The sequence below is a fragment of the Lagopus muta genome, chromosome 4 (genome assembly GCF_023343835.1).
Source record: "Lagopus muta isolate bLagMut1 chromosome 4, bLagMut1 primary, whole genome shotgun sequence".
NCBI lineage: Eukaryota > Metazoa > Chordata > Aves > Galliformes > Phasianidae > Lagopus > Lagopus muta.
In genome coordinates, this window is record NC_064436.1 from 20,278,389 (window position 1) to 20,303,064 (window position 24,676).

General features: G+C 46.4%; 1 protein-coding gene across 1 annotated transcript in view; it reads left to right on the forward strand.

Moving 5' to 3' along the window:
- The first annotated feature begins 10,394 nt into the window (after positions 1–10,394).
- Positions 10,395–24,676, forward strand: part of IRF2 (interferon regulatory factor 2) — a 40,526-nt gene continuing 26,244 nt past the window's right edge. The window contains exon 1 of the mRNA XM_048941693.1: positions 10,395–10,672. The gene's annotated coding sequence lies outside the window, so the exon portion shown is untranslated. The remainder of the gene's footprint in view (positions 10,673–24,676) is intronic.

The window sequence follows — 24,676 nt, forward strand, 5'->3', positions numbered from 1 at the left end:
GTAACATTAGAACCAAGACTTACCAGCAAATGCTTCAGAATCCCTTATGAGAAACAGAAGCATTGTGTTAATGGAGATTCTGTTGCATATCAGAACTGTTATTTAATCCTGCCTTACAAGACTTAGCATGACTTAATGAGCAGTTATTACAGACAATGATCTCACTTTGGTTTTTGGTTCTTTAAAGAAAAATATGATTCTATCACTCTTCTGGTATTTTTAAAACGGAAAGAAACTAAGTAGGAGCTCAGCTACAACAGGTGTAGGCTATTGAGGAGGATGCAGATGTAGGGCTTGGGGAAAGAGTAATTTGGAAGACATGCTGTCCAACAAACTTCTGAAATATAAGTGAGGCAATTGTCGTTTTGTTGTGGTTTTTGTTCCTTTGTTTTCTGGAAGCTCTTCACTGGAATCTTCTTCTGGAGCAGGCTTTCATACCAAATGTTGCAGTTCTTAAGCTGACCTTGGAAAACAAGTGCTTGTGTTTTCAACTAAACAGAGATATTCTCACAGCTACCTAGATCATTGGTGTAAATAGTATCTGAAAAGGCTTTTAAGAAGGCTGACCTTAGTTTTTAGCTGATTTGAAAAGCCAACCAGAACCACAAACCTGCCATAAATCTGTGAGGAAACTAACAAAGATGACACAGGAGAGGTGAAATGATATTTGTTTTCTCTAGAAAAACTGGGGAGGAAAAAATTCAACCAGGAAAACTGAAATATTCAGTGTTTGTTTGTTTTTTAATTGCATTTGCTATGCAATGGAAGATCAAAGAGAATCAAGACCCAGGTTGAGACTGGATAGGCAATTTGTTGTGCTTGGTTTATTATAGCAGGTCAAGAACTCTGTTCTGGCAAAGCAAATCCTTATATTCAGTGCAGTTACCTTGGCCTCTCCTGCATCAACCATTGGGAGTGTATATTTTCAAATCTACCTTTATTAAAAGAAAATAAATAAAAATAGGTGAGTTAAACACTGATGCCAATTAGTCCTTCTAAAGAGTCTGCCCTTGTGCTACGCATAGAACAGAACTCGCACCCTTGATACTCAACGTGTCAGTTTCAGCTATGGCCATGTATGTGTCTCTGTCTTGTAGGTGTCTGACACCAGTGCTTTTGGAGCAGTACCAGGCGCCTTAGGGATCTGATAAGGCTGTCTTCTCGGTAGCTGCTGGCTCATTTGTAGAAGTGGTGTTTGGAGGGAGGGAGCCTCTGGAGGGCATTTCCAGCATCCCACTCAAAGCAGCCCCATTGCCAGCACTGCAGCACCCAGCAGCAGTTTCCTTTAGCCAAATCCTGAAAGCCTCCAAGGATGAAATGACCTTCCTGGGCAGTATCATGTTCTGTACCGTGCTGTATTACCTACCCAAGAAGAGCCTCCAGAGTGTTCCCAGCACCCATCCTGAGCCTCCAAGATGCAGCCTGTGGCCTTCTTGTGGCACTTCATCTGGATGCGCCCTGTAATCTTTTCTATGGCAGATGTATTTTTATATACAATTTGTATTTTCAAATGGAATGTCACCTGTTCTAGTTTTCTGCTTACAGAGTCACTTTTAGACATGTTAACAATATAGGTAGTAAGAGATAAATTACATCACAATAGGAAACTTTTCTCCTTATTTCCTGAAAGGAATTATGCTTGTTATGATGGGAAACTTCCTCTCAGTGGTGTATCTCCTCCTGTTAGTGAGGATAAGCAGCAGGGCAGTCACAGCAGAGTCTCTGTTTTTGTGAGATAAAGGGTTCAGGGATAACTACTCTTCACCACCACGGGGTGTCACCGTAGATAGAACAATCTCCCAAACTCCCATTAACAAACAAACTCAAAAACAAAATAACAAAATTGAAACAGCCCTGAATGGAGCAACTCTTTTGCAGCTGTTAATGGCTTTGTAAGCCACAAATCTTAAAGATCTAATGTTGTAGTGGGGCCTAGCATTTCTGATCAAATCATGTTTGATTTCTTGCTACCCCTGTGTTCTGTCATGAAGTTGTTGTCACATAGTTAAAGTGCCTCAAAAGAAAGATGCACAGTATTCATCTTCTAAAGTATTTTGTTAACGTTGGGAGGCAAGGCTTGGAATTGAGCTCAGTAGGTCACCGCTGCTGCACCAAAGCTGGGAAGACTCCCTGGGACCAGTGATGGTGATATGTCTGCTGAACGTGGTGAGCTTCATATGGACTCAGTCAGTGAAATTCAGTAGCATGCGGTGTGAGAAGACCAACCTAGACGATATAATCATGTCCTTCTGGACTCAAATTGTATATGGAAATGGGTCATCCTGTTCTGAGTTGTCTCCTTCCCTCTAAAGGAGGATGAAGTTGCTAGTTCTCCCTCACGTGCATAAAATGGTGATATTAGCTGGGTGGACTGAGAGGATCTGATGCAATGATGGACCTGTGAATGAAGGGTACCAGTGTGGTAATTCATGCTCATTAAGAATGTACGGGTTCTATTTAGTTAACCATAACACCTTTAAGAAGAGCAGTGGAAACAACCAGCACTCTTCTGTACATGAACGTAAGTAAAACTAAATGTTGACAGCTACCTTACAGAGAAATTTCTTTCTATAAGATCCTTTGTAACAGACACAGGCGTTTCCTCTTTCTCTCCCTTTCAATTTCCGGTGCTAAAGTGAGAATGTTTTGCCTTCCCTTTTATCCCATTCAGCTGAAAGCAGCTTCCTGCAGTCCGCACCTCCTCTGCATGGCACCGTGCAAGAAAGCTGGTTAAAAGGAGATACCACCTTGCTTTATCAACAACTGGCTTGGTGGAGGTCTTGCTGGGGTTTAAGGTGTGCAGACCAGAACATGGGCTTCATCTGCTCAGCATGCCAGTGCAGGGGGCTGAACTGCCTTTGTCAGCACCTCACAGAGCCACACTGGTGTGAGCCAGGGGCGTGGAGAGTGGGCCACCAGGAGGGAGGTGGCACATAGGAACGAGCATGTTCTGCGAGCCCCTGGGGATGAGAGGACCTGCAGCAGTGCTTGGGCCACTCCAAGTCCTTTGAGCTGGATGTTGACCTTAGGAATGTAATCAGAGAGCTGATTATAAATAGTTGGTGCAGTTGTTGATGAGATTAAAATGCAGGCGGTTGGAGGCAGGGGTTACTCCCGTGTGTGACCAGGATGCTGTGTGCTCGTTTGTCTATGGCTGCATGTTGAGCCTGAAAAAGGGAAGTGGCTGAAAAACGCTCAGAAAATGTTCCCAGGGAAAGAGAAGGAGGAAGTAGTGTGGCTTACAAAAGAGGGGTGTGGGACATGGGGGAAGGGGGTAGGGAGCAGAGAATTAATAAGGAGAGAGGACGGTCACTGCAAGTGTTCAGGAAGCAAAACCCTCAAACCAGGAGAATGCCCTGGATAACAGCGGTAAAACCTCCAGGTAAACCACCAGTGCTGATCTGTGTTCAGCTGGTGGTGCGTGATGGAACGGAGGGGAAAGGGTGGGAAAAAGAGCAGGGAAGGAAGTGCAAGAGGTCGGTAATGGAGGCAGAAATAGTATTTTATCAACGTGAAGATTTTGCTAATAAAGGGAGATTGCCTGGCTTTTAGTTTGATGGGATAATTGTGTCTGGAGCAGACAGTGGCCCACCTGTCAGTAGGGCAGGGGATGGAGCTGAGTTTGTGTCTGTGGATGAGGAAATCCTGGAGGTGAGGTGTGCCAAGACAAGAGAAGGAGAAATTAGAAAGCAGAGAGCTGGAGAACTTAGGGGAAACTGATCATCCCAGCACCCACAGTGTAAGGGTGTAAGCAGTCACAGCTCAGTGCCACCATGCTGTAATGTGGAGAGAATCAGCTGGGGAACAATCCATAACCTGGAGGGAGCATTTCACCACCTCAAGTTCTGAGCAGGGGGAGAAATCAAACGCTCTTTCCTGACACGAGGCACAGCGATAGAAGTATTAAAAATAATGCTTCTATGAACAGCGAAACTTCTGTAGTCGAACTTCCTGTGGCTTCGTGCTTCCTGTTTATGTTCCTTTTGTGCCACACATGGTGAAGGGTGAGCCCCAAGTGCAGCCTGCCCCAGGTTCTGCATGCTCCTGCCCACAGGGCTGGAGACGAGCATGGAGCTGCTGAAGGCAGTGATGGGGCATTCCCTGTGCCTCCTTGCTTTGGGAACGCAGGCTGGTAACAGTCCCAGTGAGCCATCCATTTTGGGCATCCAGCACTGAGGTTACATGTACAAAGTGTGGAGAGCCACATGTTTAGTTCACTCCTTGGCTTTCCTCTGGACTTCAACTGCATCCTCATCACTGTCACTTGAAAGATAACGTGGCTGCAGAGGAGTTCACCATTTCCCTCCTTTCTAAGATGGAGGACTGCTTGTTTGGCCACCATAAAAAGCACTGACTGCAGGCCCATGCCAACACAGCTGCACCCATTTCCAGGCCACTTTTGGAGCATTAAGGACATGCTTTTGGAGCAGCTTGGAGAGGTGGTGATGTGATGCTGAAAACGATGGAGCTAAACATGGCGTGGCTTTGAGCAGTCCTGGATTTCTGAGGGTGAGGGGTGCTGGCACAGCTGATGGGACACCAGGCTAAACCCACAGAGCGCTGCAGGCAGGGAGAGGTCAGGCAGAGCGTCACAAACATCTCAAATACCTGACTGGAGAGAGGGGAAGCCTGCAGGAACCTCACCCACAGAGCTAATAGCTTTGTGTAAATGTTATTTGCCAGAATTCCACTAAGTATTTACAGCTATTTCACGTGCACTAAATGTTCGCTCACCAAGGAATGATGGATTACCCCTGCTTTGAAGCTGATTGAGAACTATTACCATTACCACCTTATCAGGCTGTTACTTATTAGCCCAAGGTACAAGGCTATAATATTTTCAAGCAAGAAAATTCCTGACTCAACAGCCAAATTCACTCCAAAAGTGAAATGATGGAGTGAGAGCAAAAGAAACGCAAGGAAATTATATGTAATTACCGTTTCTCCAGCTCCTTTATACAGGGAGCAGGTGACTCAGCGTTCCCATAAAACTACCTCCATGGGAAAGGAGGAGCTCTTCTTCCACCTGGCAGCTGCCTGCCTTAGCTGCAGCTATCTGTCTGCTGAACCTTCCCTTGGGGCGGCTGCTGCTACTTAGCAGCTCAATAGCATGCATACCTGCGGAGTGCTCCTTTCATTAAAAGGAGGATTTGCCACCCCGCATGGAATGCTTTAAAGCAAGGTGCAAGTATGCAAATAATTACCACGAGCATCTGAGCTTTATTTATTTATTTCTGATTCCTCCCCCTGACTTAAAGCGTTAGTGATGTCTAGCTGGGCTCCTGGGGCCAGCTGTGACCTACAGAGCCAAGAAAGTGAGCCTGCCCTGCTGCCTCCTAGCTCTGGATGACCTTCTTGTTGTTGCTTTTTACTTCTTGGAGGTACTGCAAACACAAAGGCAAACATAACACTCTACTGGAGAACCACTGCATAGAGCAGTGTTACCTCTCACAGTGCTGCACAAGAGTGCAGGTCCCTCCAACGGCAGGACACATTCATATCAGGCACTGCGACACTGAATGTGACGATTGCTATCTCAGGGGACTTGCCATCCACACAGATATAAAGACAAAGAGTGAAACAAGAGCATTGAGGAAATCCAATGGTGGCAGTTGGGGCTGGGGAGAGGCTGAATTCCCTGCGCGCAGGCTGGTGCTGAGGCTGTCTGAGCAATATCCCCAGGTTGTTTTTCAGTTCGGATGTTCAGCTCTGCCTGTTTAAAACTCCCCTGCTTTGCAAAGTTTGTTTAATCTGTCGGCCTCTCTCTGATCTGTATGTGGCAAGTCAGCAGGTAAAGAGCCTTCTGTACATCACTGATTAAGTACAGCATTCAAAATAAAGCTGCTACTCATATTTGCTATTAATAGCCAATAGGTTTTCTCTTCCCTCCCTCCCCTCCCTTGACCTGTTTCTGTTACAGATACAGAGCAAGCCTGCTGGGGGTTGATACATGAGGATTCAGTACCTCCAGCTGCTTTGCTGCAATGCTTCCCCACGAGCCCAACCCAGCGGGACCCCAGCAGGCGGCCAATTCTGGGAACAGAGGACTGCAAGTCGATGCTGCCACTGCTGGTTATCAGCCCAGCACTGGCACCCTGCCTCGAGAGCCTCTCCTGGGCTGTGTTGGCTGAGCAAACTCGAGAGAGGGGCAACGGTCAGAGCGACAGAAATGACTTGTTGAGGGAGAAGTGCAGCGAGATGGGCTCCAGGAGAGATGAGTCACTGCCGAGCTGCGCTCCAGAAACAGCTCACAGAGCCAGCTGCTGCTGTTCAGAAGATGAACTTACTGGACTCTGCAGGCTGGCAACAGAGGTGCAGTAGATGAGCTTGACTTCAGCTATTTCAGCACACGCAGAAGGTGGATCCGTTTGTGCCTAGGAAGAATGGGAAGCTGGGCGTGCTGAAGATGTCCTGAAGCTCTGGAGGTCAGCCTGGGCAGCTCCAAAGCAGGCAGCACTCCTTATACAGCACTTACTCGTCTGTTAATCATTAAACACTGATTAGAAAAGCCAAAACAGCCACAGCCTCAAAGGTGGTTCTGACTTTGTGGCCTTCCAGTACTTGAAGGGAGCTTACAAGCAGGAGGGGGAGTGACTTTGTACACATTCTGATAGTGATAGGGCAAGGGCAAGGCTTTAAATTACAAGAGGGAAGACTGAGGCTAGACATTAGGAGGAAATTCTTTATTCAGAGGGCAGCAAGGCTTGTGCAGTGCAGTCAGACCTTTGGATGCCCCATCCCTGGAGATGCCCAAGGTTGGATGGGCCCTGGGCAGCCTGAGCTGTTGGGGGGCACCCAGCCCATGGCAGGGGTTGAGAGGGGCTTTAAGGTCCCTTCTAGCCCAAGCCATTCTGTGATTCTATGTTTCTATGTCTTGGAAATGGCTCTGTATCTTGCAGCGACCACTTTTACTTAAGGTAGAAGAGCCTAAAATTAAACATTTATTTTTTGCTTCTTTACAGTTGGCTTCTTTTTTTCCAGGATTGCATTCAGCCATCACCCAGTCTGTGCTGCAGGGTAAGACAGGGATCGTGCCAAATAGGAAAGTCTCAGGCTGTCTGTGCCTAGCCCCACAGATGTGTGGGCACAGAGCACAGCCTGGTTTGCCATCAGGAGGAAGCCTGAGCCAGAAATGCTCTGAGACAACTTCAAAATCTTCTCTCTGTACTGTTGGGGTAGGGGCTGGTGGGGTGACAGCCTGTGCTGATGCTCTGCTGCCCAGTAGAGGCGAGCAGGAATATGGAGGCAATGATGAGAGGTGGGGCGTTGGTTAGTCCATGTTGGCACATCTACCCAGATGATGCCCTGGGAAGGTGCCACAGCTGGTTTATTCCCCATGCCCCTCTGCTCACCACCCCTGTCATGGAGCTTCCTACTGGGAGAGCCCCCTGAGAGGCCTGGGCCCCTGCACCGGGTGTCCCTGCCTGAGCAGGATTGGGGCAGGGGGGCCAGAGGGCCCTGCCCACCTCAGCCACGCTGTGCTTCTGTCATTCCTGCTGTGGGTTATTATTCTGCCCCTGGGTTCTCTCTGAGCAAATCCCCTAGCAGCTGGGTAAAGCAGCAGCTTAAATAATGAGGGCACCTACCTTTACAGAAAGTGTGAGAGGCTTCGTGCTGCAAAAGAAAAGCTTTATTCTCACATTGTATTTTTTATTTTATTTTTTTTTTTGGCTCATTTTTTTTGGCACATTTTGCAAACTGCACTCACTGCTGGCTGGAGAGGACTTTGTTTACAGTGTTGATTAAAAATATCTTGCTCAGAGCACTTTCTTTAGATAATTCAGACATTCCTGCTCTGAAGTCACCCTGAAACATCCTTTCACAATACTAAAATAGCAACAAGATTTTTTTCCATCCTGGAATGGTTTTATGTCATTATTACCAACAACAACAAAGCAGCGCTCCTACCATCTACGTTCTTAGCAATCAGATCAGCACAGCTGAAATAACACCAGAGCTGAGGAGCACTCTGTAACAGAGACACCCTTTTCAGGCTCTCAGGGGCAGAGCTGCTGGCCAGTGGCACCCAGCTGAGAGCAGAGGTCTCACACGGGTGAGTTTGCACTGAAATGCCTTAATAAACCACTCTGAATGCTGTGAATACCATCGGGGTGGTGCTGCTGGCATGTGGTACTGAGCAGTTCCCTAAATATTATTAAACTTCAAAAATAAGCTGGATGGCTTATTTACCCTCCAGAACCTCATGGATTCCCATTTTCAAGGATTTTTTTTCCTTTTCATAGAAATCAAGGCCAGGCCAGAACAGTTAATCTGCGAATGGCGGGCAGGGTGCTAATGGAATCAACTGATTCCCTGTGGAAGATGATGAATAGCGCAAGCTGCAAACTTTGGCAATTCTAGAGAGAAAACACTCTGAATATTTGACGCTCTGTGGTTAAATCTTCTGATTTGAATGTTGCCAGGTCTGAAACAGCAAAGTCAGGAAAGCGAGAGCTCTGCTTTTGGGTAGAATGAAGTCATCATTGGAAGCTCCGTGTCAAAATGCACTCCCATTACCTTTCAACATTGTGAAAGTATCACAGCAGAAGATTTAACTTCTAGTACATCCTGTGAACTTCTCATTGCAGAAGACATGGAGAGGAATGTCTTTGTTAATGCCTTTGAGTGAGCCCCATGGAGATCAGAGGAAGGCAGCGGGAACAAATGGAAAGAGAGAGCTGAAAATTCTACTGGTTATTGTTCCTCCAGGAAGGCAACTGTGTTTTCTGTGACCAAAAGCCACGATTGTCGTTCACAGCCTGCCCACTGTGTGAATACGTTGTCCTCTAAATGTGAGATTAAATTAGTGTGATTGTAAGCATTCTTCCCATGGCATCTGCTGATACATCAACTATGGACTTTCATAGCTCACTCATTCAGCAAACAAATTAAGAGTGTGCACTGAAAATGCTAGCAGCCATAGAGCACTGCAAAACCAGCCTGGCCGGCCTTTTCATCTGCAGAGTGAGCTGTCCGAGCAGTGCTGGGCAGACTGAGGGCATTCTTGGTTGGGCCCTTTGCAACACCTACAACTAAGTGCTTGAAGCAAAACACGTTAAGAAAACACATTCGGCTGAGATGGAGATGCAAAGATCTATGGATAGTGTTGCAGCCACAAAAGAGCTTCCAGCCTTTAGAAATCTCTTGCTTAGGGGGCAGCTTGATGCAGAGTCTTTACATTTAATAGCACCTTGTGTTTTTTCCTTCTGTGAGCATGCTGGGGTGCTTTTTGATGCCCTGTGACCTCTTAGAGCCTTAAAGCAGGAAATACCACTGTTCAATTAACTGCAGAGAGCCTCCTCCTCCTATCCGCTTTTAACCCGCCACCTGCTAGTTTCGTTTGATGCTCTCTAGTTCTTACATTAGAAAAGAAAGGGAGCAATCTGTTCCTGCTCCTCTCCACTACCGTCTCTACAGCCTAAAAGACCCCAAACTGTGCAGTCACTTAGGTACCAAAGGCGCTCTATGTTTTCAGTTGTCTTTGCTGCTCTCCCCTGAGTCTTTGCTGCTGCTTTGAGAGGCGGAGGGGCTCCCGGTTGTGCCCTGCTCTGTAGCTCCCCACCAGCTTTGTGACACTTGCAGGGCACCCAGGTGACTCTCCCCAGTGTGATGATGACTGAGCAGCAGCCGGGTGGATTCTCACATTGGTCACACCTGGTGTAGGACTGCCTCCATCCTGCCTGGGGTCAGCACTGCTGGCTGTGTGCCACCAGTTTCCTATGTGGACCTCAAGTCCATAAAAATTCAGCCTGAGTTTCCAGTTAGCTGGTTTGGCTTTGTGGATACAGCTTGGTCACGTGAACATGTGTGCAAGAATGTATAGGGAATGTATAGACACACATGTATGCACAATAGGTGTGGATGCCACTCTCCGTATTTATGTACGACCTTTTGCAATTAGTAATTCCTTATCTCCCACCGTGCTCAAGGCCTTTCCCTCGTCAATCTCTGGACAAAGCCGGGATGATGCACACAGCCTCCCCTCGGACCTTTGCAGCACGCAGCGGGGCGAGCTCAATTCCGCGAGCCGCCTTCAGTCTCCACAGAGCAAAGGCGGTTCGCAGAACCTGCCTCAAACCAAGAGCTGAAGCGACGCCGGCTTCTGAGCACCCGGCCCGGGACTGCCCCCGCTGCGGCAAAGGGAAGCGCGGGGGCCAACACTCCTCCCTGGGCGGAGGGCCGTGGAGCGGCGCTCTACGCGGGAGCGGAGCCATTCGGAGGCACGCACGGCTCTCCCCGCACGGCGGCCGGCCCGCGGCTCCGAACGCCCCGAGGCGAGCGGCGGCCGCCCGTAGGCGCGCGGTGCCCGGCCTCCGCAGGACGGCGGCGCTCCGCACAGGCCCCGCGGCCGCCCCCGGGGCCGGCGCTGCCGGGCGGGCTGCGGGCGGGCCGGGGCCGAGCCGCGCGATGACGGGCTCCGCAGCCCTGCCCCCGCCGCTGCGCGGCCGCCCGGCCCGGCGGGAGGCGGGGGGATTTCCAAGCGCCGGCGGCTCGCCGCTTCCTCTCCTTGTTTTGCTTTCGATCTGGACCTTTCGCAGCCGAGGCGGAGGGAGTAACTTTTAGTTTTGCTCCCGCGATTATTCAGCGCCTGTTTTCATTTCCATTTCGCGTCCCCTGGCAACGGCGGTAACCTTGAGGAATTATATAAGTGCCGCGAAGACGCGCTGGAAAGGTAAAAAGCGCCGATAGCGTTATTTATTTATTTTTCGTCGTATTTGTTTTTTTTGTTTGTTTTGTTCTGTTTCTCCCCTGAGATCACCGCGGCGAGGTGCGGCTGAGGTGTGCGCGTCCCGCCGGTGCTGCGGGCAGAGCCCGGGCCCGCGAGCGGAGCGCAGCGACACGGAGGCCACCGAGCTGCCGGTGCGCGGGCGCGTCTCGCTGCGGGGACAAAGGAGCGGGCACGGGAGCACCGAGCGCGGCCCCGCCGCTGGAGGAGGCCGCGGGCCCGGGCGGGGCGCTCGGCGCCTTGCGGGCCGCGCTCGGATCCGCGCGGCCGCGCGGCGCCCTCGGCCCAACACTTGTTGCCGCGAACGGCGGCGTGGGCGCGGCCCGGCCGGTGCGGGCCGAGGGGCTGCGGGAAGGCCCGCGGCGGGGGGCGCTGCCCGGCCCCTCCCGGCCGTTACACAAGCGGCGGCCGCGCCTCCCCCCCCACCCTCCGTCGCGGTGACGCCCAGCGGCGGGCGGCGCAACCGCCACGGCGGCCTCCACTCGGGCCGAGCCGCCGTCTGCTCCCCGGGATCTCCGGGCGGGCGGGCGGCGGGGTAAGGCGTGTGCCGCCTCGCCGCCGCCGGGCCCGAGCGGAGCTCACGGGCTCGGCTGGGGTCGCCGAGGCTGTGGTCCGGGCCGAGAGGCCGCGGGACCCGGGGCCGTTCCCCGGTGATCAGATGGCCTGTAAATATCCAGCGAGGAAACGGGGCTGCGGGAAGCGGGCGCTCGTCCTTTTAGTACGTGGTCGGAATGAGCTGCGGGCCGGTATCGGCAGCACCTAACGGCGCTCCCCGTCCGATCCGATGGGAGTAGTGGCCTTTTGTTTATACGGAGCTTTGCACCCGCTAGGCTCTTGTGCCCTGCTGGGAGGACGGCAGCGAGCGAAGGGCCGAGAGCCGGACATCTTCCCCGAAGAAAAAAGTTAGGAGCCGGAGTTTTGTTTGCGTGCAGTGAGGAGGGCCGGATTGCGGTGCCGTGTGAACGGCCGGGATCCGGGCTGCGGGGCTGAAGGACTGCCTCTCCCAGCCCGGGTCCCAGCGGCGTTCGGCTCCGTAACTCCCACTGAGGAAGCACCGAACGCGGCAGTGCGTTTCAGGCTGCGGTGTTTATACACTGAGCTCCCGTAAAGGGGTTGTATCGATTTCATTTTCAGCACTCAGAACGTTGCTCCTAGATGCTATACAACTGTCATACTGCGCTCAGGTCTTCTGGACAGCGATCTCTGAAACGCAGGAGCTCTTGTAAAGCAAAACCTCTGTTTGAGATGAAATATTTAACGTTTAAAATTACAGTTACTAAATATTATTAGATTTGCATGTAGTATCCTTTGATAGTACCAAAAAAAGAGAGTTGCAAGTAGCAACAAAATTTGAATTCACCCTGGTGCAGAAATGGTGACACAATTATAAAACTAGCACGAGTGGTCTGTGAGGCAGATGGTTTCTGTCTGAATCACAACCTTTCCGTGCCACTGGTCCATTCTGAGGCTTCATTGTCCCATACTGGTAGCGTCTCTCAGAGGGATTGCTCCATGTGCCTCCAGCATGCTGTGGCTCCTTCTTGCTGACAAAACTCAGTGTGGTTAGCATGAGTGTGCAGTGAGCCCTTTGGCACAGTATTGCTGCACTGAGACCTGTGCCATGTGTTTGGCTAGTTGCAAGCACAGCCAGGTAACCTTGTGGAGGGGAGCTGGGCATTGCATCTAGGAGACAGAGGTGTTCGGGGTCATGTTGACGTGTGTATCTTGGTGGTATCTCTGTCAGAATATGGCAAGCCAGTCTCCTGGGAAAGGCTGCTAGTCAGTGACCATACTACATAGAAAGGAGTAGCAGGGAGGTTTGAGAAGTAAAATAATGCTGTTAGATAGGGGGCTAAGGACCCAAATCTCCACTTTACCGAGGCCTACAATTGTGCATGGTGTCAGAAAAGCAGGCGTAATGCGTTAGAGAGAGTGATGCAGAAAAAGGCTGCTAAGATTCAAGAGGGACTGGAAATATATTTGGAATAGGAGGAGTCTGCATTAGAAAAATGGATTTATCTAAATAAATCCCTCGTGCCTTAAGCTGAAGTATACATTTATGTATGTGTAATATGCGTGTATAAAAATAAAAGTTTTAAACCAAAACTGTGGGGAAAGTCTGTAGGTGTAGAATGACAGGCTATAGGTGAAGAATGCAAAGTTTGCCATGAGATAACCTCTCACTGGAGGGGGCCATCCTTGTAGCATTAAAACTGCTGTTAATACATCTCCATGATACAGTACTTGGAGTATCAGAAACGGTGGAAGCTCAGATACTGTAATGACAGAGACTGCAGCTGACCTAGGGAGGATGGGGTAGTTTCTATGTGCATGAAGTGGGTGCTGGTTGTTAAGGACCGCCTGTGACAGGAAGTTGCACAGGATCTTGTGAATTGGTGCTCCAGGCCTAAATAGGAAGAGGATAGATTAAGGCTGCGTGGTTCAAGGTGTTGACTGGCTGTCATACATTGAGGTGGAGCAGAGAACCATTGTTGCAGGAGCAGTAAAGCCAAGGGCTACTGTGGTGGTGTTAATTCTCCACAGTAAATCTTCATGAAAGAAGAAAAAATTTCATGAGTACAAGGGCGAGAGGCAGTCAAAAGTGTAAAATGCTTGCAGGTGGCATGTAATTCTTCAAAGGCAGTGTAACAAAGGCTCAAAGCAGTTGCATGGCATCTGCCAGAAATACAGAAAGAGCTGAAGAAGCTGGAAAGCAGAAGTAAAAAGACATCTTTCAGCAAGTTAAAGTCTTGTGCTCAGTGAGAAGGATGGAAAAGAATGTAAAATCTGTGTTAAACATAATAAGGTAGGCCAAACAGAGTCATGAAACAAGTTGCTAGAAGCATGAAAACAAACAATAAATCCTCTTTGAAGTGCATCAAAAGCAGGAAGCGTGCTGATGAATGATCCATGTGCAGAAGGAGTGCTCGAGGAAGATAAAGTTGCAACAGAAGACTGAAACAAGGTCTTTGAGTCATGTGCACTAGGAAGAGTTTTGGGAGATTCTTTTGTTGGAGGCTTTTTACTTTTTTTAAGGAGTAAGCGTGTTTGGGGTTTGCTCGCAAGTAATGTGACTGTATAAGGAGGTATCAGAACAAATTGCTGGAAATGAAGGATGAGGTGGAGGAGGTGATACTTAAAATGTGAAATTGCTCCTGCATTCCCCAACGTGTGTCACTTGTTGCTTAGAGCTGGCCTTGGTGTTCCAGGAATAGAAGGTGACAAATTTCTTGTCAGTTGTTCAAGTTTTCTGCGGAGACGGGGAACCGTAGGGCAGTTGGTTCTGAGTTTGTTTGCCAGTAGTTAGTGAATGGGATTAGTGAACGGGAGGTATAAATGTGATATCTTGACAAAGAATAGGCCTGGCTTTTGTTGAGGAGACCTTGTGCGTCACCAGTCTTGTGGGGTTTGTAAAGGTGTTGTTGAGCTGTTGTTGCGGTCTCCTTGATACTGCCCTTCCCCGAGCAGGGCTGGGCTCAGCATGGGATCAGGTTGCTCTGGGCATGGCCATGGCCAGCCCTGCTGGATGGAAGGAGGGTGCTGGTTGTCCCTGCCGATCAGCGGGTGCAGGAGGGGCTGGGTGGTGGTGCAGCAAGTTTGCTCGTTGGATTCACCCGTTCCTCCCTGTAGTCAAACTCCAAAGGCCGAACTGCAAAGCCTGCAGAAGGATCTTGTTATGTTGAAAGCCCAGCTGTAAGGCTGCAAATAAAATTCAGTACATACCAATGAAATGTAATGCATATGGAAGGCAGTGTAATCTTAACTTTATACACAAAAGGAAAGCTTGAACTGACTGTTTTTACTAGGGAAAAGATCATAGGATGTAGGTAATCCTATGAAAAAATAAGCTCTGTGCCCTGCAGTGACTCAGGAAGCAGAAGGCAGGTTTGGAATTATTAGGAAGGAGTAAAACATGGAAAAGTAAGCATCATCATGCTACCATAAACCCCTATTGCTCGCCTCTCCTGAGCAGCATTAACAATTTCTGTTTCCCCGTCTCAGAAAGGGTGCAGTGAAACCAGCAGAGCTGCAGAGAAAGGCATTGAGGACCATCAGGTGGATAGAACAGCTTTTGTGAAAGTCTGGGCGCCTTGCCTTGGCCAGGAGATGGCTGAGGAGGATATGGGAATGTTCCTTGAAATCATCAGTGTAATGAGAAGAATGAACAGGCAGCGGGGAGCAGGTAAGCGCAGCCCACAGGAAACAATCGAGAGGCACTCAGTACAGGAGGAGGTGTTTGTGGGGCAGCCCATAAATGCGGTGCTCCCTGCCCCAGCGTGCTGTGGGTGCCAGGAGTTTAAGCAGGTTCACAAGCGATGAGGCAGCCTGTGGGAGAGAAACTTGCCGTGCAGCTTAGTCAAACTTGGAGCACTGAATATCCACAACCTACAGCAGGTACCGATGAAGAATTCTTTCTGAGAACTAACTGCAGGTAGAGATTTTCTCCATGAGGATAAGCATAAGCCTAAGAAGTGATCCGTTTGTAGGTTACCTAGAGAAGCGAGACTGTGCACTGACCTCTGCAGCATGAATCTTGTGCTTTAGCTTTTTGGGGAACTTCAGAAAAAAGAACATACGTTTCCAAGATGCCCCTGTTCAGCCTATGCTAGTTACACCTGGACTTGTTAACTGGATGCAGGCTAAATGCATCATGCATGCACCTGATGCTGCATAGGAATGGTGTTCCAGCAAAATTCTTTGGGGGTTTCAAGGATTAGAATCTCCATTTGTGGACTTCCAGTGCAGGAATCTGTTTGTAGATACAGAAGGAGAACTAATCACAACGTTACTTGTTTTGTGGAACTCTTACTTATCTCTGTGATTTGTTAAAGATTGACCTTTTAGAACTCAGTTCTTCAAAGGCCTTCAGTAATTGTTATATTGAGGATATAAGCCATAAGGTAGTGTTTACAGAAGTTTTATTATAGCTTGTGCTGCTATAAACTGCTTGTGGTTAGTGTCAGATGTTTTGTTTTTTGAGATCACAACTTCGAAAGGAAAACAAAAATATCAGCAAACCAAAATGAGTGAGAAAAACAGATTTATTTCATTTCATATTCCTCATGTAAGAATAACTTTATGGGAAAAAAATACTCAGTGTAGTTAAAGAACTTCCTTCTCATTTTCAGATACAGTGAATCATTAATTGTGAACATTATGAAGGTTCTTCCTTGCACTGACAAGGTGTGAGCTCTTGTGTTAAGATTAAAATAGCCAGTAGGAAAAACTAGTATTGATCATAACTGTTATAAATTTAGCGTGTTGATAGTTAAGAGTTTAATGCCTCCATATTTATAGCTAACATATACAATTACCCTTTCTGTATATGGCATGATGAATGCATTGTGCAGCACACATGTCTTAGTGATAGGCTGTAAAACACTTAACTCACTTTTGCAGTTACTGCTGGACATGTTTGCAACATATCAAGGTGTTAGAATGGAGCTAAGCTGTGGCAAAAGCACGTTGACATTTGTTGCAGTGGATGTTGTCTAACCATTTCTATAGAATCGTTTTCAGCAGTTTTTAAAGAGCAACATGCTTAGCATGGGTACAGCACAAAAGGAGGGTTTGCTTACAGCTTGTTGTAAGAAAGTTCTGCTTTCTGGTGTGTATGCAGGGATATCTGTGAGTTGAGGGGTCAGTGATTGCACAGAAGGCAAAATCTGTGCTGTGGTGTTTCTGTTGTTGGATGTGGCTTGACGGTATTACAGGTGGAGCTCTTACAGCATTGCCTAAGCAAGATAATGCCTTAATTGGTCCATAAGAGGAGGTAGGAGCAAGTTTAGGTCAGTATATGCATTTGATGTGTATGTAGAACATGTGTTTGGTGCATGATATGGGCTTTCTGTCCCCTTGGTGCACTGCTGCTCTTAATCTGTTTTGTTGAGTTGTGCAGATGTGCTTTAATTTAATTGAAAGATAAAACAAGTGGAAAGTACAGAACTATTGAATTAAATTCAGCGTGGCATATCAGTTTTTAAAAGCAAAATAAGTCAATTCTCTTGCCAAAAGCATTCCAAATTTGTAACAGCATCTTACGAAACTTATCTAAAGAAAAAATAATTCCACAGTTGAAAAAAGGGGAAATACTTTAAAGCTGCTGAAATCTTTCCTGCAGGATTTGAAATCCACATGCTGTGATGTTAAAAACGTGAAAGCAAAACTTGAGCATAAAATTGAAACCAAATATAAACAAAAGTGAAACTGACTCCACTGGTTTTCATTTCCAAGTTGGCAAAAATGAAAGAATAAACACAGAGTGAGGAACCATGAGAGCTGGACTTCATAAAATTAAATTCCGCGTTGTTATTTACTTCATCTGTTAGTAAATTTGACTTCTACAGGACAACACTCTTTTAACTGAATAAAGGATAAGAACTAAGAGCTTTTCCCACTGGTTTTCCAGTTAATGCTTTTCCTATCTAGCTCTCCCTGTGATAACCCTGCGGTGCTCAGTGTGGCCCTGTTCTTGTGGGGAAGTAATGTTTGGAAACATTGTAGTAATACTGGCATTGGGATGCCTGAGAAACTTGAATGTGCATCCTTCTCATGTGTAGAGACACATGTTCAGGGACTGCATTGAACAAAGTGTTGATGGGGTATTGAGTAGCTGTAGGAGTGCAAAATGAAGGGCTTCAACTGCAGAGATTGAATTCTCACACACTTGGTGAGCGTTGCGTTCGGGTGTATCAGGACTTAGTTCTTTGGATCCCAAACCTGTTCTGGAGATTTGGGATTCGTGAGGGAAGCTGCTGAATACTGGCTTTGTTTAGCTTAATGTTGTTCATCTGGCTCAGAATAGCAATGAAGATGAATTCAGTGGTCTCACTCTAGCTCTGCAGTATTTTAGGAAGCCTCCAAGATAGAAATAGCTGCAGATCAGGAATTGGGGCTGTCTCATTGCTGTTAGTCTGTGATTGACACAAATGTTAGAGGAAGAACATATTTTGTAAGCAATCCCTTTAACCATTCATATCTCAACATGAATGAGTAAAGAAGTTCCTGTATGTGCCATGGTGGTGGAAAGAGTAGCATTTCTGTACCAAGTAGGATTGCAACATACTGTTTCAGCACGTGTCTTTACTAAGCCTTTATTATTTAGTACTCTTGAAATGGAGACCTTTAAAGTTTGCAGACAAGAGAGGGACGTTTCTCTCTTAAATTCACCAGTGTCTGCCAGTATCTCTAGAATAACTAACTCGATTTAAGTTATTTTTTGTGCTCACACATCTGCTTCTTTCATGGTGCTATTTTTGTAAGCATAAATAAGTGCATGTGACAGACATGTTTCCAGCTTGCTGTGCGGATGATTCAGAGTATCCCTGCCCCTAAGTCTGTGCCTTCTGTGGTCTGTCCTTAAAGCAAGAGTGCTAAGTAAGTGGCAGAAGTGTGTTTTACTAATCCAAAATAGCGTATATTTCTCTTTAATAATTGAACCCTCTTAGCCAGAAGTTTGGGAGTCATCCCTGCTGTTGGAAGCGAGGGATAAACTGCTTTCACAAGAGGGCTGGCTTTGGTGCTCGGTGAGAAGTTAGGCAGGAATGGTTTCTGACTTCTCTACGTTCTGGATGCTGTGCTGGCAATTAGAAGTCTGGGTAGCAAGAAGGTGTGAGTTAGCTATTAACTTTAGTGGTAGAGGCTGCCTTTGCCCAGACAATAAAGCGAAAGCTTTAAGCAAATATTAAATCGTACTTTAGTGTAGTGTGCAAATAGTTTTTGCTGTGTGTTGCAGAACAGTATGTTACACAAACAAGGCTAGATGTGGGAAACGAGTCAAATCTGAGCAAGGTGGATTACATCAGGTTCAGGTCATGGCCAGTAAATGTGAAACCTCTTCCTTGATCGCATTTCTTGGCGTTAGCTGTCTGAAATAATTTTTCTGCCTCTCTGAGCGCCTTTAAAACATAACCATCTTTTCTGGAGACTTGCCCGATCCTCACAAGCTACCAGTGTGGGAACACTGAGATTAAGGACTTCTGGTTTACAACGGCTGCTTTTCTTACTTGTGGTGTCCTATAAAGCCCTGACTGTGTTATTTAGTCAGAGGAGCGACAGGACAGGGGAGGAAGACTGCAGGCCTTGAAAAAGATGTTTACAGTGTATAATCCCCATCTTTTAGGTACTTGCATGTATGATTTGGTGTTGCTTTCATAAAGACCAGTGTAGGAAATGTGCGCCCCGCAGATGTTTTAGGGATGTTTCCTGTAAGCCTACTCACAGGGCACTGAGTCTAACAGAGCCAGGGAAGGACTTTAAAAAATGCTGCTGAGCTGCATTAGTATGATAAAAGAAGCGATTCTCGATAATTGTTTGAGCCTTAACAGCCTTATATTTTCATCAGCCTGGAAAATTCCTTATGAATCAGCTGTCAAATGCTGAGTTTTCCTGACAGATTTAAGAATGTGCAGGGTTTGGCTGCAGCAGAGCCACATCAGCTATTATATGTGGGTGTTCGAGAGTGAATTCGTGTGTCAGCAGTTAATTCCAGATTAGAATTGATTTATTTGGGGATAACTGCTCCCCGATGCAAGGAATTAATTGTTGCCTGACAACCACGCCTGTGATTTTTCCTGTTGTAAACAAGCCCTTTCTAAACTTGTCTGAGTGAAGGACTGATGTACTACTGAAAAAATGACCACTTGGTCTTCTGGCAGCTTTTGGGGGAAAAATCCTGACATATCCCAGGTGCTGAAAGCAAATCTTGAGCAATCACCAGGCATAAAACAAAGCTTAAGGAGTAAATAAATCAGGTAGAATTTGTGGCTGTATTTCAGACTTCTGGAGAATTGTATGTAATCACATGCCATTGGCTACTGTTTGTGTGCACGTGCTGTCATCCTGACCACGTCTGAAGTTGGCATCTCCATCCTGAGTCAGGGTGAGACCTGGGAAACAAAAGAAAGAAAAGAAGGAAACAAAGTATTCCTTTAAAGTGAAACAGTGGCTTTGCATGCTCACCAGACTTGGGGACATTTGTGGGTGTACGAATAATAGATGATCTTGGTGGCACAGATACTGCAGGGATGATCTTTAAAAATCTGTTTGTTAGAAGCCTGGGCCAAGTTCCCCGCTGATGGAAGTCACTGTGTTGCCAAAGAAGTGAATGGGCTCAGCAGCACATATTCATATCTTAAGTTGTGTTTGTATTCAGCATAAGAGCCAGTAAAATGGAAACCTTGTTGTAGGTGCTGAGAAGCTGAAGCACTGTTTCATAGCAGCTCAGTGCAGAAGCACAAGTCAGATGCCTGGTTCTGTTGTGTTAAGATATCTCTGCTTTTCTTTGGTGCAGTTCTTGTCTGCAAATCCAAGGGCTACCTTTAACAATGCCTGAGATCACTACAAAACAACAACTCATGTCTTTGCTGCCGAGGGAAAATAAGCCTTGCATAGAAACCAAAGGAAGGAGTCTGTTTTGATGTGTAATGTCTGAATCCCAGCCAGGACATGTTAACACCCTTTGGGTGGAACAGAAATGCTATAGGGCTGATGAAATACACTCTATACAGTATGAGTTCCCATTGTACATTTTCCTGGGCTTGTTTGTCTTGCAGTGTATAATGCTGATTTCAGTACGTGTTTGAGGTATTTCTTTCGTTCCATTTCTTTTTCTTCTGTAAGGAATGGTGGGGAGCTTTTCCACCCTCCAGCCCTTGAGAACAGAAGACTTTTTTTTCCTTCCACCTGTCTGTATCTTCCTTGCCTGCAGCAGTAGCACAAGAGGGGAATGCTAGATAACCCCCTCTTCTCCATCCAATCACACCACACTACAGCCTGAGGTGAGCACCAACAGCCCCTGCTGAGCAGGACCTTTGGAAGTTGAGTAGCTGTTGCTGGCACCGTCCCACAGCTTTCCAGCCAAATCCTGTCGTGGCCTGTGGTTTGGGACCTGTGGCAAGCAGGTGAATTTTTCTCTGTTGTTGCCTTTGGTTGCCCTTAGTAATGGCCAGGCCAGAACAGGCCATGTGTACCAGTAGTGTGTTGACCTGTGCCTTACCAGCCTGCCTGCTCTTTAATTGTTGGCTTTCCAGCCTGTCTTGATGGAGTCTCCTCCTTCCTGCAGGCACCTGAGCAAGTGAGATACAACCTTCCTTGGCTCTTGTGAGATGTTTTTCTTGGTGACGCTCAGGAAGGACATAGCATGCTCACACAGACCTTGTCTGCTGCTGCCGCCAAAGCATTGCTAAAGAGCAGGAAAAGTACTGGTTTTGCAGCAGTGTGGATCAAGGATTATGGCCAACGGGTGTGGAGCAGTGGGTAGGCTTTAAATGGAAGAGAGCACAAGGCAGAGATGGAATGTTTGCATTGTCCCTGTTTAGTAGTGTCAGTGTTTGTAGGGAGCAGAAGAGAGAGACACCATTAATGCATGACAAGAAAAGACCAGAGAGGGTACCTGTTTTGCTGTCTATCATGAATTTATTCATGAGTCTAGGAAGTCTTTTCTAGAGTTTCCTGTTCTTTCTTGCCTTGTATCTCCATTTTACAACTCCAAGAGCTTCAGGGTTTGGAACTCTTAACCCATGCTCCTGTGAGAACGAATATGCACACTTTTCCTCACTTACTAATGTTACTTTAATTAAGTGTTTTGCTGTAGGTTCCAATAAAGATAACGTGTATTTGCATAATTTGGAGTTGTCAGAAAGCAGGCATGTTAATTCTGCATTGGCAGCATCAGCAGTAAGGTTTCCTTTTTGCTTTTGGAAGACGTGAAATACACCCAAGTGGAGGTCTCTTGTAGGATGCAGTTCGACGCAGTTCAGATGTCTGAATTCAGTTACGTGTATTTCAACTTAAATCTTGTTTATGTTTCTGAAGTACTTCTGGCCAGGTCACATTAACAGGTTTTCTTACCCAGGGAAATATCTCTGAATAGGGTGACTTCCAAGCTAGGTTTGCTCAGAGTCCATACACACAAAATGCTGTGTGAAGGAAGAGTCCAAGTTGTGACCAAGGGACAGAATTTTGCTTTTAAGTGCTGGTCGTCAGAATAAGATCATGTTTCTTTGTATCCCTGAACAGTCTTGGCACATGGACAAATACAGAACCCAGTTCCCTGAATCCTAAAATTAGTGTATGGTCTCATTTCAGCATGTGTTTGGTCACACAGAGTGATTGATGCTTTTCTGATATGCACCAGCGTTAGGAAGCAAAGGGAATGCTTTAAAAGATTATCAGCAAAACTGATACCAGATTATTATTATTATTATTTTAAATATTGTCAATTCTCTGCTCACAGAGGAAAGAGAAATAGATCCCATGCAATACTGTGCACAAGTCCTCTAGGGAACAGATGTTTTTTCATACCTCTGGGGAAAGGCTGTGACCTATGTTGCAAATACACCTCAAGTGCCTTACCTCACCTTGTCTTCTCACAACTGTACTTCCATATCCAGATTTTTACTGTGTTATGGGAAAAGAAAGGTTGCTTTCTCCGTTTTTGTTTATTTATTTATTCATTCATATATTTATTTTACTTCCATAGAGATAAGTTCAAAAACTATACTTGTTGTAGGCACAGAGCAATCTGTAGTTTGGGGATAACCTTTGTGATTTCTCAGCTATCCAGATGCTGTCAGAGCAAAATGGAAGGGAATAAAACATCTTGTGCTGTTCAGACTTACTACATGCTCTGCTGTTGCTTTCACTTTCTTTCTACAAGTACCATAATTCTCCTGAGGAGCTCTTCATTCTCAAAGGTTATGCTTTCTATATGTCAGTAGTGTCATTTCCTTGTTATCTAGTATCAAGGAAATTACTTGTGTGTCTTAGCATATAGTAGGAAGGGCTACAAGATGTTTGTAGAGCGTTGCCAGTGAAAATATTTAAAGCTGTGAGGATAGATAGAATGTAACCCAACTGTCATTTATAGCTTTTCTAATATTTCTTAAAAGGGAAATATCTCTTGAGAATAACTAATACTTTACAAATATCTTTTCAAAAACAAACAAGTGCTATAGGTTTCCTTCTAAAGAGTCTTGCATAAAGAATGTTGGGAAAACACATCTTAGGAAGAAGTATGGAGCTGAAATTCAATAGAACATTATGTCTTGAGGAAGCTGTAGTGACAGCTACTTGCTCAATACTCTTTGTATCACTGCTCATAAGAGCACTTACACCTGTGCTTCGGTTTTGTACACTGTTGTGTCTCTTTTCCTTCAGCTGTCTTTCTTGAGAGGTTGGCTTGTATGCTTGACCCTGGTTACAATTCCCATGTAGAAATTTTCCAGTGCGATGTGTTGTAGTAGAAGCTGTGTTGCTGGCTGGCCTCCTCCAGGTTTCTGTGTTCGTAGGTGGGTTGTGCTGTCCAGACTGCAGCAACTTGCCCTGTCTTTCTTCCATAACTCTTTCTGTCATAACACTCTCTGTGTTGGATCTCTCTTGTTGGATCTGTGGGATTCAGACAATTTATGGCTTATCAGAGAGGAGGTTCCATTGTGTTTTCATAGTATCTAATTGCAAAAAGAAGTCAGACCTGTCTGCAGAACTAGCACAAACCTTCAAAAGTGGTCAAACTACTATTATTATACTACTGCAATATTAGTGCTATAGTGCTGTTGTAAAGTGCTACTGTACTGTTATTATTCTCCACAGGCTTACGTCACTGAGTGAAGGGTAATGGCTGTTCTGAAATAATGTCAGTCAGTATGTTCCAGCTCCCACAGCTAAGTCAACAGCCCCTGACTGTGGCTCTCTTTAAGAAAGATGTCGTTGATGAAAATGCTGCAAGAAAAGGGAAAGTATATTAACAGAGCTATCAAGCTTAATATGTTTCTAAGATGTATAGTTACAAATTGTGGTTCTTGTTGATGTGCCTTCTTGTTAAGAATGTCAAATGTTGACAAAGTGAATTCCCAGTAGGCAGGCCTACTTTCGTGTCTAAATGAGTTCTCCTTTTCTTGTAGGATAGAAAAATGTTTTCCAGGGTCCCATCTGCATTAGCAGTTGATTGTGTTTCTTGGCTTTTATTTCTCCCTTCCCCCCACCACAGGACAATTATAAACCAGAAGAAAAAACAGACAGAAATTATTCTCAGTGTCATGCCAGAAAGCTTGACTTCAGCATGGTTCTCTGGAAATGCTGAGTATTTTCCTGAGCCCTCCCTAGAGAGGTGCTAGAGGTCAGTACAGCCCAAATTTGAAGCTGTGGTCTGAAAGCACAGTGTCCTCATTAGCAGTTTTGGATTCTGGGGATGTCACCTGTCCTCCCCAGATGTTCTCATGCTGGAGTGCACTTCCCTCTCTGCTGGATGGGAGCATTGGTTGAGCTTCAGCCTATTGAACAAACCTTACAGAAAGAGGTGTTCTTGCAACCCTGGTATTTTCCTCATCGTGTTCACAAAGCCATCTGGGTGAGAAAAAGCTTGGCTCATGATGAGATTGAGATGGAGCTGAAGGCAGTCTCAGAGCACAAAATACGTGCACCTACATGTAGCTGGGACTTCAGGAGTGTAAGTCTGAAGGGCAAGTGCACTGTGAAGGTTGATGGGCAGTGGGCCATAGGTGCAGAGGCACTCCTGGTGTTGCAGGCCTGCTTCACACTCTAAATGTTAATGTTTCATTCTCCTTAAAAGGATTCATTGTTTCATTTTTTCCTTTCTTATGGGTAAACGCCAGAGAGAAGTGGGAGTGAGAGGCATTGATGCGCCCTGTGTTTTGTATGGCTCACCCTCATTTCTGGCTTTGTATTTGCTTCATAATTAACATACTCTAATGTAGAGCAAAGATGACGATGTTTAGTGATGGCTAGTGAAACTCAGCGTGCTTTTGCTGTCTGTTTAAGGGAATTGTAGAGATCTTTAAAAACTCGAGCAACAGTTGATGGCAGAAGGTGATTATGCCACCACTCGTGGAGGGTTGGATTTCAAGCTGACAGTGAATGCAACAACAAAAATAGTGCAGAAGGGAGCCATCATCATGAGACTCCCAGGTGCACCAGCTAACCCTGCCTCTA